At 39.5% G+C, this 16,737-nt stretch overlaps 1 long non-coding RNA gene across 1 annotated transcript; it reads left to right on the top strand.

Moving 5' to 3' along the window:
* The first annotated feature begins 5,988 nt into the window (after positions 1-5,988).
* LOC120875243 lies at positions 5,989-15,985 on the top strand. Its single transcript, XR_005723884.1, has 2 exons — positions 5,989-6,168; positions 12,527-15,985. It is a non-coding gene; the product is annotated as an uncharacterized LOC120875243 (long non-coding RNA).
* The last annotated feature ends 752 nt before the right edge of the window (positions 15,986-16,737 follow it).

Below are 16,737 nucleotides of genomic sequence, written 5' to 3'. Positions count from 1 at the left end.
AGAGTGCATTTAATTCATAATCTATAACTGTTTGCTATTGTTATTGCCCTTGACATGACCATCATTAGGGTCTCAGTTGATTACATTATTTTTATTTTTTGATGTTGTTGCTCTGAACTGGAGAAGACTGGGAAACAGCAATTTTACTGTTTTTTTTTTTTTTTTTTAAAGTTTTTGTAAGGCTCACAGCTGAAAAAACACTGAAGAGATGAAGGATTCCGGACACTCTGGTGAAAACACAAAGGATTCTTCGGGGCCTCCTTTCTCCTGCATGCGAGGACAGTGGCATTTTGACTGAATGGAGGAGCCCTTGTCAGCTGTCCGGGGAGGGTTAACTCACACCTCGGCAGGAGCCCCATGCCATTAAGTCAGGGAGAGTAATGAAATTTCATTTAATTTGTCAGGAAGAAAGTGCTAATGTTAAAAGGCATTTAATAAAAAAGGGAGAGATTCTTTGAAAGGGAGTCCTTAAGTAATTACTTCAAGTGTCTTAGGCCTCCTCACCAGAATATTTACATTAGTGTCTTACAGAGCCAGTGTGTAATTAAATTAGTGCAGCGTTTACATTCCCTGTAGTTTTCTTTTTTAAAGGAACTATGATTTTATGAATAATCTGCCTTAAAAGAGAGAGAAAATGACTTGATCTAATACAATTAGATGTTAGTGTTTTTTCAAAATGTTTTAACTGAGAGAATTGCTGAATGAAAGTTGTGTGTGGCTCTGTGTGTGTCTGTGTGTGTCTGTGAGGGGTGATCTCAGCGTGGGGTGACTGTGCTCTTCCCTCATTTCTACTTGGAAAGGTGCCATCTTTTATTTTTGCAGACCTGACACGGAGAGTCAGGTCAGCAGTCGTGGGCTGGCGGCTTATGGCCGTGGCCAGCCATGTCCAGGCTGGGTTCTCTTTTCAACTAGTCTGGGAGAAGATGGAGATGCACGTGTGAGTGAAAGGAAATGCTCGTGAAGCAGGGCAAGTCTGCTCCAGCATCATCACGGCTCCTGTGTGCACAGGCAAGTTCATCCCTCTCACCACCAACAGTCAGAGGAGATCACGCATGCAAGGATGGTGGGCAGCCCGTGGGTCACAGCCAGACAGATTTACACCTCCAAATCAGGTCACATTATAGGAAAAAAATCTTCAGCATTTCTTTGAAGTAGCCTGGTGATTCCCAGGTGGCTTAGAGGGTGAAGAATCTGCTTGCAATGCAGGAGACCAGGGTTTGATCCCTGGATCAGGAAGATCCCCTGGAGGAGGAAATAGCAAGCCCCTCCAGTATCCTTGCCTGGAGAATTCCATGGACAGAGGAGCCTGGTGGGCTACAAGTCCATGGGGTTGCAAAGAGTCAGACTTGACTGAGTGACTAACACACTTTACTTTAAGCTGGTGCCATTTCCAAATTGATTCATCAAAAATCCTTATGCCTGAATTTGTGCACAAATATCAGGTGAATGCTTTACTTTTATCAACTCTGTCTTCTGGGAGTGTGTCATGGTATGAATATAAATTGCTAAGCTGAAGACAGGTCTGTAAAGCTGTATGATGGGAGATGTGGTTATAAATCTATCTCATACAGCTGATGGGAAGGGTAAATGAGGTTGGGTTATCAGAAAAGTTTATTAAGTATAAAATGCTAATAGTTCTAGATATTTTTATAACAGTAGTTGAAGTGGTTTTACTAAAATGCCAATCTGATCACATCTCTTTCCTTACTGTCATTCAATGGCTTTTCCATGGCCCTCAGTGAAAGGCTGAACTTTTTAGTAAGTCGTGAATTGCCTCTGTTAATTTCTAAAACTCTTGTCCTTCATAAATCTTCTCTTCAAAATATCAGGTCTTAAAAGTATAAGAACTCCCTCACCTCTGGACCTTCACATGAGTTTTTCTCTCTGTCTAGAGCCGCGCTACCTAGTACATTAGCTACTAAGCTGAAGTGGCTATTGAAATTGAAACCAAAAAAATGAAATAGCATTAAAAATGTAGCTTGCCCTTGGCACATTTTAGGCTCTCAATCATCGTGTGTGGCTAGTGGCCACCATTTTGGACGGTGCTGTTATTGATTATTCCATCCCTGTAGAGATTTCCCTTGGACATCACAGGTCTACAGTGATCAGAAGATCCCTGCCTTCATTAACTTTACAGCTTAGATATCCTTTCCACAAGGAAGTCTTTCCCACACCCACCCTGTGCCTTAATGAACTGTTGGATTGTCCTCTCCAATATCCTACCATATGGGAGTTACCTGGGTGCTTACGTGAATTGCCTGAGCAGCCATGAGCTCAGTGAGGTCAAGGACTTATCAGAATATTGTTGTTCAGTCACTCAGTCATGTCCGAGTTTTGATACCCCACGGACTGCAGCACGCCAGGCTTCCCTGTCCTTCACTGTCTCCCGAAGTTTGCTCAAATTCATGTCCATTGAGTCGGTGATGCTTTCTAACCATCTCATCTTCTGCCGCCTTTTACTTTTGCCTTCAATCTTTCCCAGTATCAGGGCCTTTCCCAATGAGTCAGCTCTTCTCAGCAGGTGGCCAAAGTATTGGAGCTTTAGCTTCAGCATCAGAATATGGACCACCATCATTTTGCCCCCTTAGAGAAAAAATGGTAACAAAAGTATTCATTGAGTATTTCTAGGTGCCAGTCTATAATTTGCATGATGCCCTCACTTGATACATGAATAAGTGCTATTTATCTCAGTTAGAGCATAAGTGGGGACTAGCTGTCATCTCAGTGCAGCAAATGAAGAGCCTGAGGAAGACTAGACCTAAACCACTAGCCCAAGTCTTGCAGGTCTGAAGAGGAACACATCTTGTAGATCTGGAGAGGACGAATTGGAGCTAGAACAGGCAGTCTGATGGCAACTTTCACACCCAGCCTCTGTTGTTAACACCCACACAATTTTGTTGAAAGAATGTGGAGTACCCAGGTACAGGCATGAAAGTAGACAATAGTTACTCTTTCATAACAACACTGTGTTTTAAAATTATATCAATTTTCCCATCAGCTTGAGGATAGAAAGTGTTTTCTTTTGATAAGTGATTTCCACTTTCTTCCTTCAGCTCTCCACTGGAGTGGGGACAAAAAAGGCAGAGTATACCCGCTGCACAATTAAGAAGCAGTACTCTTGCCTGGATGGGGTCGCTTAAGAGTTGGACACGACTGAGTAACTTCACTTTCACTTTTCACTCTCATGCATTGGAGAAGGAAATGGCAACCCACTCCAGTGTTCTTGCCTGGAGAATCTCAGGGACGGCGGACCCTGCTGGGCTGCCGTCTAGTGGGCTGCCGTCTAGTGGGCTGCCATCTATGGAGTCACACAGAGTCGGACATGACTGGAGCGATTTAGCAGCAGAAGCAGCAGCAGCAACATTCAGAGAGGGGAAGCAAGATGAAAGGCTAGTGGGCTAACTCTGTAAAGTCAAAGTCTTGGCATGTGTTCAAGTGACATGATGTACATGGGCAAGGGACCCGAGTCATTGACTTTGATTTTTCTTGGCTCTAATGTTTTCTTTTTCTGATTGCCCAAGTCATATTAATTAGTGGCATCATTTCTTTCTCATAGCTGCATGTGTTACTGATGTTAATTGTTAGATAATGAAATAACCAGACATTGTTTTCAACGAATTAAGACGATGTCTATAAATAGGTCCCTGCTCAACATTAAGCCTCATGGTTACTGTATCACTGCAGCTACTGATAAATCAGTATTTTAGCTATCCTCATTGACTATTATTATTGTTGTTATTATTTCAGATTGCATGTTGAAACCACAAGAAAAGCTTCTTTTAAAATAAACGTATTTAATACAAAATTTTGGTTAAGTGGGATTCTTGTTATGACTAAAACTGAAGACTTTATATCTTTCTTCAGAGTTTAAATACATGAGGAAATAGGGAAAAAGCTGTATTCACTGAGTCCCCAGTGGGATTGTATTCTATTTTGTTAGGAAACTAAAATATTAAAATGGGAAAGTTTACGTTCTATATTTTGTGAAATAAAGTGAAAGTGGAAGTCGTTCATTTGTGTCTGACTCTTTGAGATACCATGGACTGTACAGTCCATGGAATTCTCCAGGCCAGAATCCTGGAGTGGGTGGCCTTTGCCTTCTCCAGGGGATCTTCCCTACCCAGGGATTGAACCCACGTCTCCCACATTGCAGGGGGCTTCTTCACCAACTGAGTTATGAGGGAAACCCTACCCTGGGGGCTTCCCTGGGGGCTCAGTGGTAAAGAACCCATCTGCTAAGCAGGAGAATCGAGTTCAATCCCTGGATTGGGAAGATCCCTTGGAGAAGGAAATAGTAACCCACTTTCAGTATTCTTACTTAGGAAATTCAATGGCCAAGGAGCCTGGCAGGTTACGGTTCATGGGGTGGCAAAAGAGTTGGGCATGACTTAGTGACTAAACAGCAAGAACAAGAGTACTCTATGAACTTTACATATGTTGACCCATCTATTCCTAGTTTAAAATCTGTAAGACTATCATGTGCATTATACAGAAGACAAAACTGAGGTGCAGGACTATGACAAATTGCCCAAATCATATGTCCAATGAATGACAGAGTTAGGAGTTGAACTTAATGTAATTTTAGAACCCACTTCTTAACCACACTGGTCTTTCTCACCTCCTCATCAACAGGTCCATATAATTCCATACATATACTGTATACATATAATTACATACAGATGTTTTACACACACAGGAAAAGTTAAGAATGACCTTTCTAAAGGAACAAGAAAGAAAGATCCTCCCATGTTTTTATTTCAGGATAGCATCTATGTGCCAATACAGTTTGGATTATTGACACATTTAAAAACAGAAAACTTGTGCCCATGTCTAAATAGGAAAATGCAAGAAAAGATTTCTGGTAAAATTTGACGCATTTACTTGGTTTGATAAAGAAAGAGATCAGTTAAAAAAAATCGGAATCCTTTGAATACTTTTTAAAATTCTATTATAACATCACTTTTGTTCAAGAGGAGCAAAAAGCTTTAGAGAACTATTCTAAGTTGGTGTCACTTAAGTGAATTTTGATCTTTAAATAACCATCTGTATTTGGCTACTGTCTGATATTGGTCTGTATAGAGCTAAAGTTACAGTCCCTTTTCCCAAACATAAAGAAAAAAAGAGCAAGACCAAGGCAGGTTAAAAACATATTCTATTAGTAGCTGCTTCAGCCAAAACACAGGTATCCATTTTTCTTCCTCATCATAGTGTCACTAATGACATTTTACAAATACAGATTGCATTTTTTTTCTTCTGGGCAATTTATAAAGAAGGTATAGGGGTTCACTCTGTCATTTGACCAGCTTAGTTACTTGACAAGACTGACGGAAGATCCAACCTGATCAGGTCGACTGTAATCCAGCCTTTAAGTGAGAAGGAATAGAAAACCCAGAAGCTGTCGAAAGGTCCATCAAAGTGAAAGGAAAACACATCCTTGCTTCTGAAGACCCTGAAATAATTTGGAAAAAAAAAAAAAAGTGTTTTTGACTCTAAAGCTTATTCTAAGGTAAGGAAAGAAAAGAATCAGAAGAGATCACTTTGCTTTTCCAAAGAATGCTTTTTGGAAAAGTAGCATTCCATGGAAGTACATAACACAGCCAAACCTTTTAAACACGACTCTAACAGTTGCTAACATTATCTAAACTCCTGGCAAAGAAAACATCAAATGACCAAAAATCATGTTTGTAGTATTTAAAACACACACACATATTGAAATGGGAGAAACAGATTCAGAAGAAATGATTTGTAAGGATGTGGTTAAAACTATTTATATACCAGGTTCTATTTGTTTTACAGCTAGTGGTGCACGGACAGCATGAAAGGTTATCTTTGACAAGGTTTTAGCTATTATTTTCTTCCAGTGAAATGGTATTTCTTGAGAAAAAAAGGTCTTTGGAACAAAATAACAATAAATCCTGATTTAGATACATAAACCTGCCATTGATATCACATAATATCAGTGTTCTTTCTCACTCGATACAGGCGTTTTAAAGATAAATGGTAAACCTGAACTGGAAATCCATCTGGCCGGCTGCCTGCTCTAATGAATAACCCCACTTTGGCGCGTGCAATGTAAGCAGAAAGTTCTCTCCCGGCCTCTTTCGTCTGTCATGAATCTACGAGACAGCCGACATAATATCTGGGCGACAACGGTGCGCTAACAGTGCAGTGAGTTCCATTTTCTTTGCTTTCTATTGATTTTCACTTAATAACTGGCGAAATACTAAACGTCCGCCCTGAGTACCTAATAAATCCTGCCTGAGCTTTTTATTGAGGAGAATTTAATAAAAACAACCATTGCGGCTGAGGGATTTTTCTTCTGGACAGAACATAGTGGGTAGGGGACATCGGGGTTGGGGCAAGAGGAAGCCATCTGATTTTTTAAGGAACTTTCCTTCCCTTTGGAAAAGTGGTACTCATCTCAAGGATGCCTCTGTGTTTGAACCAGGGTCCGCAGAGAAGATGCTCTAAGTTCTTCAGGCTTGTTGTGTAGGGAACGGGAGGAAAAGGGATGCAAACACTTGGCCAGAATCATCTTTCTGGTCTCCTGGTGTCCTCTGATACCTTGCTCAAGCTTCAGTTACGGACTTCTTCACTGTTACCAGTAGCTCTCAACAATCTATAGAAATGTGCATTTTACTGTACTATGTAACGCTTCTTGGAAATGTGATCCTAGAAATGCAAAGTATAACATGCTTGCTGAATCCTTAGATACCTTTAACAGAATTCTAGATATTTAAAAAAATTAGGTAAACATATGAATGTAGAGAGTACATACAAATTATTCCATTTAATGCTAATTTGAGGCTCACAAATTCACTTGTGGGGCAAAGAGCTCTGTTTGTGGCTTTTTGAAGCCCCAAGAAAATTGGAAAGCCTGGACTTTGCACCCGTCACCATTGTCCTCTGCATACACTTCTAGAACAATTTCCACTGTTGATGCTTGAGGAAAACCTCTTTATTTTGCTATGTGCTCTTTTAGAAGCATTTCATAGCTATGACTTCCTCCTCACCCTGTATGTTCTAATTGATCCTGAGGCTATTTTCAAATCATGGGGGTTGGTGAACAAGTACTTTAAAATCTCCTCCTGTGTGTGCATTCATTGCGTTCCATACTCAATAAAATTCCTAACCAAGAATCCACATATTTAGAAAAAATAAAAGTAGAAATATAACTTAAATTTAAAAATAAAATAAAATAGAAATCCACGAATTTTCAGTTTGAGTATCAATGTTATAAAAACCACAGTCACCATGCAAAGCAAACCCTGACTCAGTTACTCGTCAACAACTCCATGACAGCTTTTCCTGCAGAACCTGGGGACAGAGGCAGTGTGACACAGTGCAGGTTTGTGTCAAAGGACCTCGATTGAAATCCTGGCTTTCCCTCCTCGGAGGTTTGGTTACTTTGTCTATGAAATGAGGATACTGTTGCCCAACAAGCATGGTTGACATCACCTTGGCAAAAATCAATAAATGTATGGATGCTGGACAAATGATGCCTATTTATTTCACTGTTACCCCAATGACAAACTATGGTTAATCAACTGGGCTATGGCTTGAAACTGGCAAAAATCTCCAAAATCCCCCTTGTTGCCCTCCACAGTTTACAGCTGAGTTAACTCTCTTCTCAAAAGGAGCTTGTCTCAAAATTTTTGCTTAGAAGAAGTCCTGATGTAAACGGTACAGTCTGGGTGATGATGGCATATCAATGTGGGTTCATTAATTGTGAAAAACGTGGAGGATGTTGACAGTGGGGGAACCCGTGTGTGTTTTGGGGAGAGGAACTGGGAACACTCTGTACTTTACTCTCAGTTTCACTATAAGCCTAAAACTGCAGCAAAAATAAAGTCTATTAAAAAGAGAGAGAGAGAAGAAAGAATAGCAACAAAACGAAGATTCCCTGCACATAGAAAGACTCAATAATATTTGCTTTTATTATTTACAAATGTTGCTTAACAATAATCGAAATCAGGTTGTGACTCTTTACAAAACAGAAGTCTGATCATTATTCCAGTGTAATTCTCACTTAACATAGACATTGACACTTTCTTGTTAATCCTATTTTTTTTTTTTTTGACAGGGATGGGGTGGAGTGGGATGTTGGGTCCTTTCTTTCTCTGATTCTTACTAAAAGCTAGAGTGCAGTAAAATCTTTAACACTTTTTCTTTTTCAAATCATTTTGTTTTGCCACTTTTTCAGAGGAGAGCTTTCTTCTTTTTTGTCTTTTTTTAAAGATGTTTATGGAACCTAGTCTGTTCTGTCCTCAGCAGAATATTTGGGTTCCATCTAATCAGATAGGCTAAACCACACTACAGAAAATTCAGCAGGGCCTGTGCTCACCCCCAGCTGAGATTTGGGAGAGGTCCTTTCTGACTTGAAGCTCAGGGTTTTGCAGGGCTCTTGGTGTTCACTTCCTCTAATGGGTCCACAGAAAGGTGTATTGCTATTCAGATAATGTCTTCCTCTGCTCCACAAAAGGTTGTTGTACTGAGCTGTGATTGTGACAAATGATTTACTATTAGGAACATTCTGTAATTATTGTTCGGTGGGACCGCAGACCGATACATTATTAACATGATAGACGGCCTTTTATATCAGCAAAAATAACTAAATTAATAAAAATGGCTTCATTCCAAACCCTGTCAGAAAGCCAATACTCAGAACAATCAAGTAGCAGTGATACCTGAGAAAGCCATAGTTTATATCCCCCAACAAATCATGTTTTATGCATAAGTAGTAAAATATTTGTATATATAATCTCTATAATATAAGTCTGTGTAACAGAACAGATTTTTATAGATATCAGCCATAAACAAAAATAGAAGATGTTTAAATATTCTGTCCCAAATGATTTAGATTTAAATTTATGCCTTCATGCAATCAGGTTGCAGTTTTAGAATATTAGACTCTGCCTATGACGTCTTTCTTTCAATTCCGTAGCATCGGGAAACAATTAATGAGGATCCTGCAAACTAGAATGTCTCTCCTTGATCGTTCTTCCTTCCCTCCTTCCCACCTTTCTTTTCATCAACAAACTCCTGATTTATGCTTTCAATCCTTAGCCTCACTTATTTTTTTACCCTTTCACACAAAGTTAAATATTCAACATTTTATGAGGAAGACAATTTTTCTGCACCCAAATATCTCAAAGCCTACAACAGCGCTTTACTGAGAACAGTCTCCATAGCACCAGATTTAGGCCCTCTGAAAGAACTGACCTATCGATAATGATATTTGTAAAGAGACAGCACAGCAACATTTGGTGATCTGAAGTGATGACTGAGAATTTTTGTGTCTGCTAACCCTGTTCAGAGGTCACTAGAGATGGGAACATCCCAGGCGGTACAGGCAGTGAAGGATCTGGTTGCCAGTGAAGGAGACATAAGAGCCTCGGGTTCAGTCCCTGGGTCAGGAAGATTCCCTGGAGGAGGGCACGGCAACCCACTTTGGCACTCTTGCCTGGATAATCCCATGGACAGAAGAGCCAATACAGCACATAGACAGCTAGGACTTGAATTTGCCAAGAAATCGGGGAAGGAATAAAATAGAATTCCACTGTTCTCTTTTCTGCTGTTTTCTTCCTTTCCTACTTTCACTCTTTCAACGTATTTTGTCCACAATCCCTGTTCAAAACTCTTAGGGTAAAATGTGCTTTATAAATCAGAACCATTAGGATGTTGAAAAGTAACATGGCACACATATCCATACATTACCCTCCTACCACAAGGAGAGTCTGGAGTTTCATATATGAATATGTCTGTAACAACACATATGAACACTCACAGTAAATGGGCATAAAGACTACACAGAGCTTACCTCAGCCTGGGTTACATTTTGCTATAGTCTTAAGTGCCTGGTGGCTCAGATGGTAAAGAATCTGCCTGCATTGCAGGATACCCAGCTTCGATTCCTGGGTTGGGAAGATTCCCTGGAGAAGGAAATGGCTACCCACTTCAGTATTCTTGCCTGGAGAATCCCATGGACAGAGGAGCCTGGTGGGCTACAGTCCATGGGGTTGCAAAGAGTCAGACAAGACTGAGCAACTAACACACACACAGCCATGTCTCCAACACACACACATAAACACAGACACACACACACACAGGCACACACACACACAGGCACACACACACATAGGCACACACAAATAGAAAAAATACCTGTTGATTTACCAAAGATTCTTAGATTAGGAATTACACAGAGGGGATTGTATGCATACCTACACAAACCAACACTGAACATTTAGTTAATATAATTTAGACTTCAGTTCAGTCGCTCAGCCGTGCCCGACCCTTTGTGAGCCCATGGACTACAGCAAGCCAGGCTTACCTGTCCATCACTAACTCCTGGAGCTTGCTCAAACTTTCCCCCAAATAAGTAAACTTACCTTTGGATATCTTTAAAAAAAAAAAAAAGATTTTTGCCTTTTTAGAGAAGTTTTAACTTCACAGCAACGTTGAGTGGGATGTACAGAGATTTTCCACTTATGCCTTGCCTCACTCATTATCAAAATCCCACCAGAGTGGTACATTTGTCCGAATTCATGAATCTACATTGACATATCATTATCACACAAAGTCTACAGTTGACAGAGTTCACATGCATATGCCTTATCATAGCACATTTATTCTTTTTCAGGGCATTTCCACTCTTGGTAGTAGCTTAAAACATTAGAAGTTGCCATTAAGTATATGATCAATAAAATATAGTTTATTCATTGAGTAACTGATATTGTAATGCTATTGATGTTTCAATACACTCGATACTGCCGTTTAGAATTATGCCCTTGTAGAGAAATTTTGAATGACTTCCTGCTTCAACCCTTGTTCAACTCTATCCACTGCCAACATTGTCTACAGTAGTGTTCCTGCTTTCTGGTGGGCTTCTCGGATGGCTCAGATGGCAAAGAAATTGCCTGCCATGCAGGGGATCTGGGTTCCATCCCCTGGTTGGGAAGATCGCCTGGTCAAGGAAATGACAACCCACTCCAGTATTCTTGCCTGGAGAATTTCATGGACAGAGAAGCCTTGCAGGCTACAGTCAGTCCATGGGGGTTGCAAAAAGTCAGACACAACTGTATGACGAACACTTTTCATGCTTTTTGGGAAAAGGTGCAAATATCGTCTATATTTGCTTGCATACAAGATTTTTACTAAATAAAAACATGGCTTAAAAACAAGATTGCGGTCTAAAAAGACCTGGAGAAACCTACTTATGATAGCTCACATCTTCAGATTCTTGCAGCATAAGTGAAATCAGTCCGGAGGCTGGTCAATGTGATCCAGAATTACAGTCCAAAGTCCCTCAGATGATATTAGAAATCATCATAAATCTGAAAACAAAATAAATGTAAAAGTGATCCAGTCAAGTACTGTGTGAGGTGAGGAGCGGTGTGTAGGTGAAGGATGCGGAGAAACCTTCTCTAGACAGATGGGGGAGACTTGGGTGATTGTTTTTATAGCTAAAGCTTGATTGAGACCTATTTTAAACCTCATCTTTTCTGCGTTGGCCTTCTCTTAAAGGAAGACAAATGCCCTTGAAAAGGCGTCTTAAAAGTATGATTCACGGACTTGGGAAGAATTACAGGATGCAGACGGCCGAGAGTGCGGTGCCTCCCCCCAGAGGAGTTCACATTTCCTTCCTCTTAATCTGAGTGAACCATTAAAAAGTTACTTAGTTCCCTGGAGACCCTTCCCAAGGAATCTCCTAAAAGGAAATACCCTGCACTGGAAAGGTAATTTACCTAGACAGGATTTAAAAAGCCAGGTCCCAGTTCAGAGATACCCAGGGACTTCACAGCGGCTGGTGTATTATGCTTTTATGGATTCTCTCCTAAATTAGTGAACAAATCAGAAGTAGGCTGAACAAGAAAACACACACACACACGCAATTACTCTTGTACACTTTATTTATTGATTCTTCCATGCAATTAAATCCTACATATGATAGCTTCACAGCTATTGGAATATCAAACTGTAAATATGCAATCAATTGATTAAGCCTGAAAATAGGCTCATGTCCAAGCAATACATATTTTGTTTTCTATTCTGAGAACGGTCTTAATTATTTTATCTAGTGGGAAAACTATTTTCTTAGGGATAGGCATGTGGGAGGGGAGGAAAATTCTGTGTTCTGGACCTTAGGGAGTGCTGTGGTAATTTCATGTCTGAGGTCTTTGGGAAGACAGACTTAAGAGCTGATTCCCTTTTATGGCAAAATAACTTATGAATTTGTCTTTTTAAAGTCCACTGGAAATGGAGCATGGTTACAGAAAGCTGCAGCTGTGAATATTTGTAAAGCAGCTTGGTTTCCCATCTCTGGCAATTCCCTGTTCCCAGCCCCCATCCTCAACGAGTGTCTTATCCAGTGTTGGAGTTAATGATGGAACAGGAAAGAATGAATGAGAATGTTGGATCATATCAGTTCCTAGCAGCAAACTCATTTCTTTTCTAACGTTTTGTAGGCAACAGATAAGCAGTTGAGCCCTGCCTGACATTTATTAGGGATTTTTGCATTTCCTAGGTCCTGGCTCACAACGGAAGGAATTTTACTGATGGCCGTGAGAACTCTGTCACAATTCCTTGCTCAAATGACATCAGGATTCAACATTTAAAGACTCTCTAAGCTGATTAGTTAAAAGTTTTCTCGATAAAAAATGGAGAAGTATTATAAATGGAAATGCAGAGAAATTAGAATGCTAGAGCTAGTCCTATGTAAAGAAGATTCTACATATTGAAACACACAGATGAATCCAGGAGACTCGGCTGAGTAAAGCAGGAAATCACATTATCATCTTTCACTTTTCTCTCCTGAAACCGGAAGGACTCGATTCTGAAATATTTGGGTTCAATAAACGACAACCATAAGAATCCCTTTTCCTCCAAGAACTTCACATTTCTCAGCTATAGGGCAGAGTCCTCATACCATACATTATTACAAAGTAAAGTCAAGCAAGAAAGAAGTGTTGGGAATACTTGGACCTGCATACTTTTCATGAATATAAACTCTTTAGTATAGGAAATGAAATGCAAATCATGGGGAAATGTATGATTCTCTTTACCAAATAGTCACAATCAAGTGATCCAATTATAGGGCAAAATTAGGAGAGACATTTTAAAACTGTCTTTGTAGTGTCATTAAAAATAATGAAGGTATTTACATTTGATAAGCCATTTATCTCATTATTTCTTGTCCAGTGAACTTTGCAAAAGAACTAAGAAAAATTCTACCCCCCTTTTTTCTTCCTTTTCATAAAACTCAATCCACAGGCCTGTATATTATATTCACATTTTTTGTCTGTGTGTGCTTCCTTTTGTGTTTTTTGGCTGCACTGGTGGAATTTTCTATGATAAGAGGACCACCAATCCAGTGTGCGTGGTGTGGGGTTGGCCCAGTCAAGTGGGCCCCACTGGGCCTTCAAGGAAAAGGGCCAGGAATTCATAGGGCTTGATTACTGCCAGGGCTTTTTCTGATTTTAAGTGAACTGTGCTCTTCCTAGTAAATCAACGCCTGGACATTAGAAATTTAACTTCAACTCAGAGAAGTGAGCAGAAACTCTGTAAAGAAGCCACAACAATGCCTACATGAGATTTCTCCCAGCTTGTTTAAAAGTGAAAAGAAGGTTATTGCATGAGCTACAATTAGTTTTAAACAAACTTCCATAGTAAAGTATATAAGCTTAAGTAAAAGTGTCTTCCTTTAAAAAGGACAAAGATTTTGTTGTTTAAAGCTTTTGGTTTTGTATTCAAAACACATCTGGCCGCCATACCTATTTTCTTTAATTAAAAAAAAAAGTTAAAATCAAGATATCAGGATTCTTCCAATTCTGATTACTCTATTTACCATCTGTTAATGCAATCTAATTTGGTAAATATTTATGGGCCACACAGGTAATTAAATTGTTGGGCCACAGGTTGATGATTTGAGAATGAAGGAGATGACTTTGGCCAAATGGCTTAAATGGTGGGTAACCAATTTTATATTTCTATCTTAATATGGTGATCAATATTCCTTCTTAAATGTTATTTATTTAACTTCTTGGCTGTGCCACATGGCATGTGGGATCCTAGTTCCCTGACCAGGGGTCGAACCTGTGCCCTCTGCATCGGATGCTCAGAATCTTAACCACTTGGCCTCCTGGGAAGTCCCAGTATTTCCTTCTTAATGGTTTGGTTTCATGACTGAAACTGATTTTTCTTCTCTCTTTGTACTCATACCCTTTAATATGTGACCTTGTCATGTGACTAAAGGGGAAGAGTATATTGACTATCCTTTGGCTTAGGTTCCCCACGTGGCTTGCTGTGGCTGAAAGAACAAGGTGGAAATGATGATGTGCTTTAACAGGCTTTGGAAGTTTCTGCTTTGTTTCTTGTGCTTCTGCTGCAGGCTTGAGGAGCATGTGCCTGGTTCCAAGAGGAGGATGAAAAACATAAAGACTGGAGACATCCTATCTGGGTCCCCCCAGCCAAGTTCAGCCTGATCAAGGAAGCCCCCACTGACCTGGAGATTCACAAGTGATAATGAAGAGTCACTGACTGTCTAAAGCCACTGCCTTTGAGAGTGGTTTGTTGTACAGCAGCAAATATCTGATACAGTAAGACTCATTTGTTTACTCACTTACCCATCTTCCAACATCAGTTGGACAAGCTAACAAGACCCCAGGTCTGTGTTAGTAGTCTGAGATACAAAGGTCTAACTTCTAGGGGAAAGAGGTAAAAGAAACAGCAAATTATATACATTTGCAAAGTGCTGAGATGAAAGCATATTCTCGGGGCTATGATGAATCCCATAAGGTTCTACAGAGGGCATTTTGGAAAAGGAGAGATAAATATAGAGGAATTTTAAAGAGTAGGAATTGGGAGGCCTTCCTTGGTGGCTCAGTGGTAAAGAATCTGCCTGCAGTGCAGGAGACACAGGTTCCATCCTTGGTCGGGAAGATCCTATGGAAAAGGAAATGGCAACCCACTCCAGTATTCTCACCTGAGAAACCGCATAGGCAGAGGAGCTTGGCGGGTCTCAAAAGAGGTGAACAAGACTTAGCAGCTAAACAATAACAACAGGATTTGGGAAGGCCCTAAGTTTAGATTTCGAAGAAGAGAAGGATAGAAAAGCATTCTGTGTTGAGAAAGCACACAGCGTTTGTAAATATCTTATTGCTGAGAAAGATCCTGGTATGTTTAGGGCAGAATGAGGAATTTCACACAGTCAGGAACCATATCTCTTATTTTCTTGAACTCCATATGGTTTTTAACATGGCAAACTTGGGTAAAGCTCAAGAATGCCTTGATGATATTGTTGATTAATGTCTTGAGAAGAAACTAGAGATAATGCTTAAGGAAAGTCACCTTAAAATTTCCCAGCTCTCTATCTAAATTCAGACCTAACTTCTTGAGAATGTCAGACTTAGGCAGGAAGCCTTTTGATTATTTGTGGTGTTTTTCTCTTCGCTTCCTGCTTTAATCTTATAGCACAGGGACCAAGCTATTCTAAGGGGAACCACTTCCTTGGTATTTTTGGCATGTCTCTTACCAGGAAACTGGTGGAAGTGTCAGGGGTACCCTTTGCAAGAGATTTCCACTTGAACCAAGGGGGGTTGCATCTACTTCCTAACCATTCAAGGCTTTGGCCATTTGTGGGTTACTTGTGTTCACTATCATGGAGATTGTTGAGAAAAAACTCAGGAAGTCCTTAAAGGTCCCAGAGCCATATTTTCTTAGCTGCCAAGTTATAACTCTACTATTCACAAGAAACTTTTTTTTTAGAGATATATTGAAAATTAACTGTGTTTCAATTGGAAAGACGCTCTGAACTCATTAGGTCCAGTCCTCCCCATTTGCTGAGTTGGATGAGCCTGTTCTGGGTGCAAAGTAGTAATAATAATAATGACTGATTCAAAAATCTCATTAGTTAAGGACAAAATGGAACTGATTCTCTTGGCTTCCAGGCTAGTGAGTTTAGAACTACACCCTCTTGCACTTTTTTTTTTAAATGAAACTATTTTCAAATATTTATTTGAGCAAATAAATATTTTCTTGGTTTCTTTAGAATTATTACTCAGCATCACTATTCATTCATTCTGTTTTTTCCTTTGATTATATCTTTATTGTCATTTAACACAGTCCAAAAGTTCCCTACCTATAAGAGTTCAGATTTTGTATATTAAAGGCGTTCATTTTAATAAATTCTCTACCTTTGAGTTTTTTATTTTTATTTTTACTACAGTATAGTTGATTTACAATGTTGTGTTAGTTTCAGGTATATAGCTGCCTGAATCAGTTATACATATTTTATATGTATATTTATACATTTGGGCATATATGTATTTATATATCAATTCTTTTTCAGATTATTTCCCCATATGTTACTACAGAATGGTGAGTACAGTTTTCTGTGCTATACAGTAGTATACAGGTTTGGTATTCCAGATAATATGTATTCTTGATTTCTTATACAGCTCATATTATCTAGAACCCCAAACCTGATTTACAAACAAAACTTATACAAAGAGATAAACAAAATATTCTAGTGTCTTAAAACAAGAAAGAGCAAGTCAAAAGAGAAAATGTCATCCAGGGTTCCAAAAAGAACTGAAAGAATGAGTTTCACAGGTAAGGTGATTACTCTGCAGTGGCAAAATGATTTAAGGAACTTGGGATGGAGGTGTTTGAAGTGTGGAAATGGACAGGAAAGGAAGGAGAGGAAAGAAGACACTATGTCTTTAAATTGAATTGAAT

Source organism: Oryx dammah, unplaced genomic scaffold (assembly GCF_014754425.2).
Source record: "Oryx dammah isolate SB20612 unplaced genomic scaffold, SCBI_Odam_1.1 HiC_scaffold_16, whole genome shotgun sequence".
NCBI lineage: Eukaryota > Metazoa > Chordata > Mammalia > Artiodactyla > Bovidae > Oryx > Oryx dammah.
Note: the sequence above shows the minus strand (reverse complement) of the source record. Positions and strands in the feature narration are given on the sequence as shown.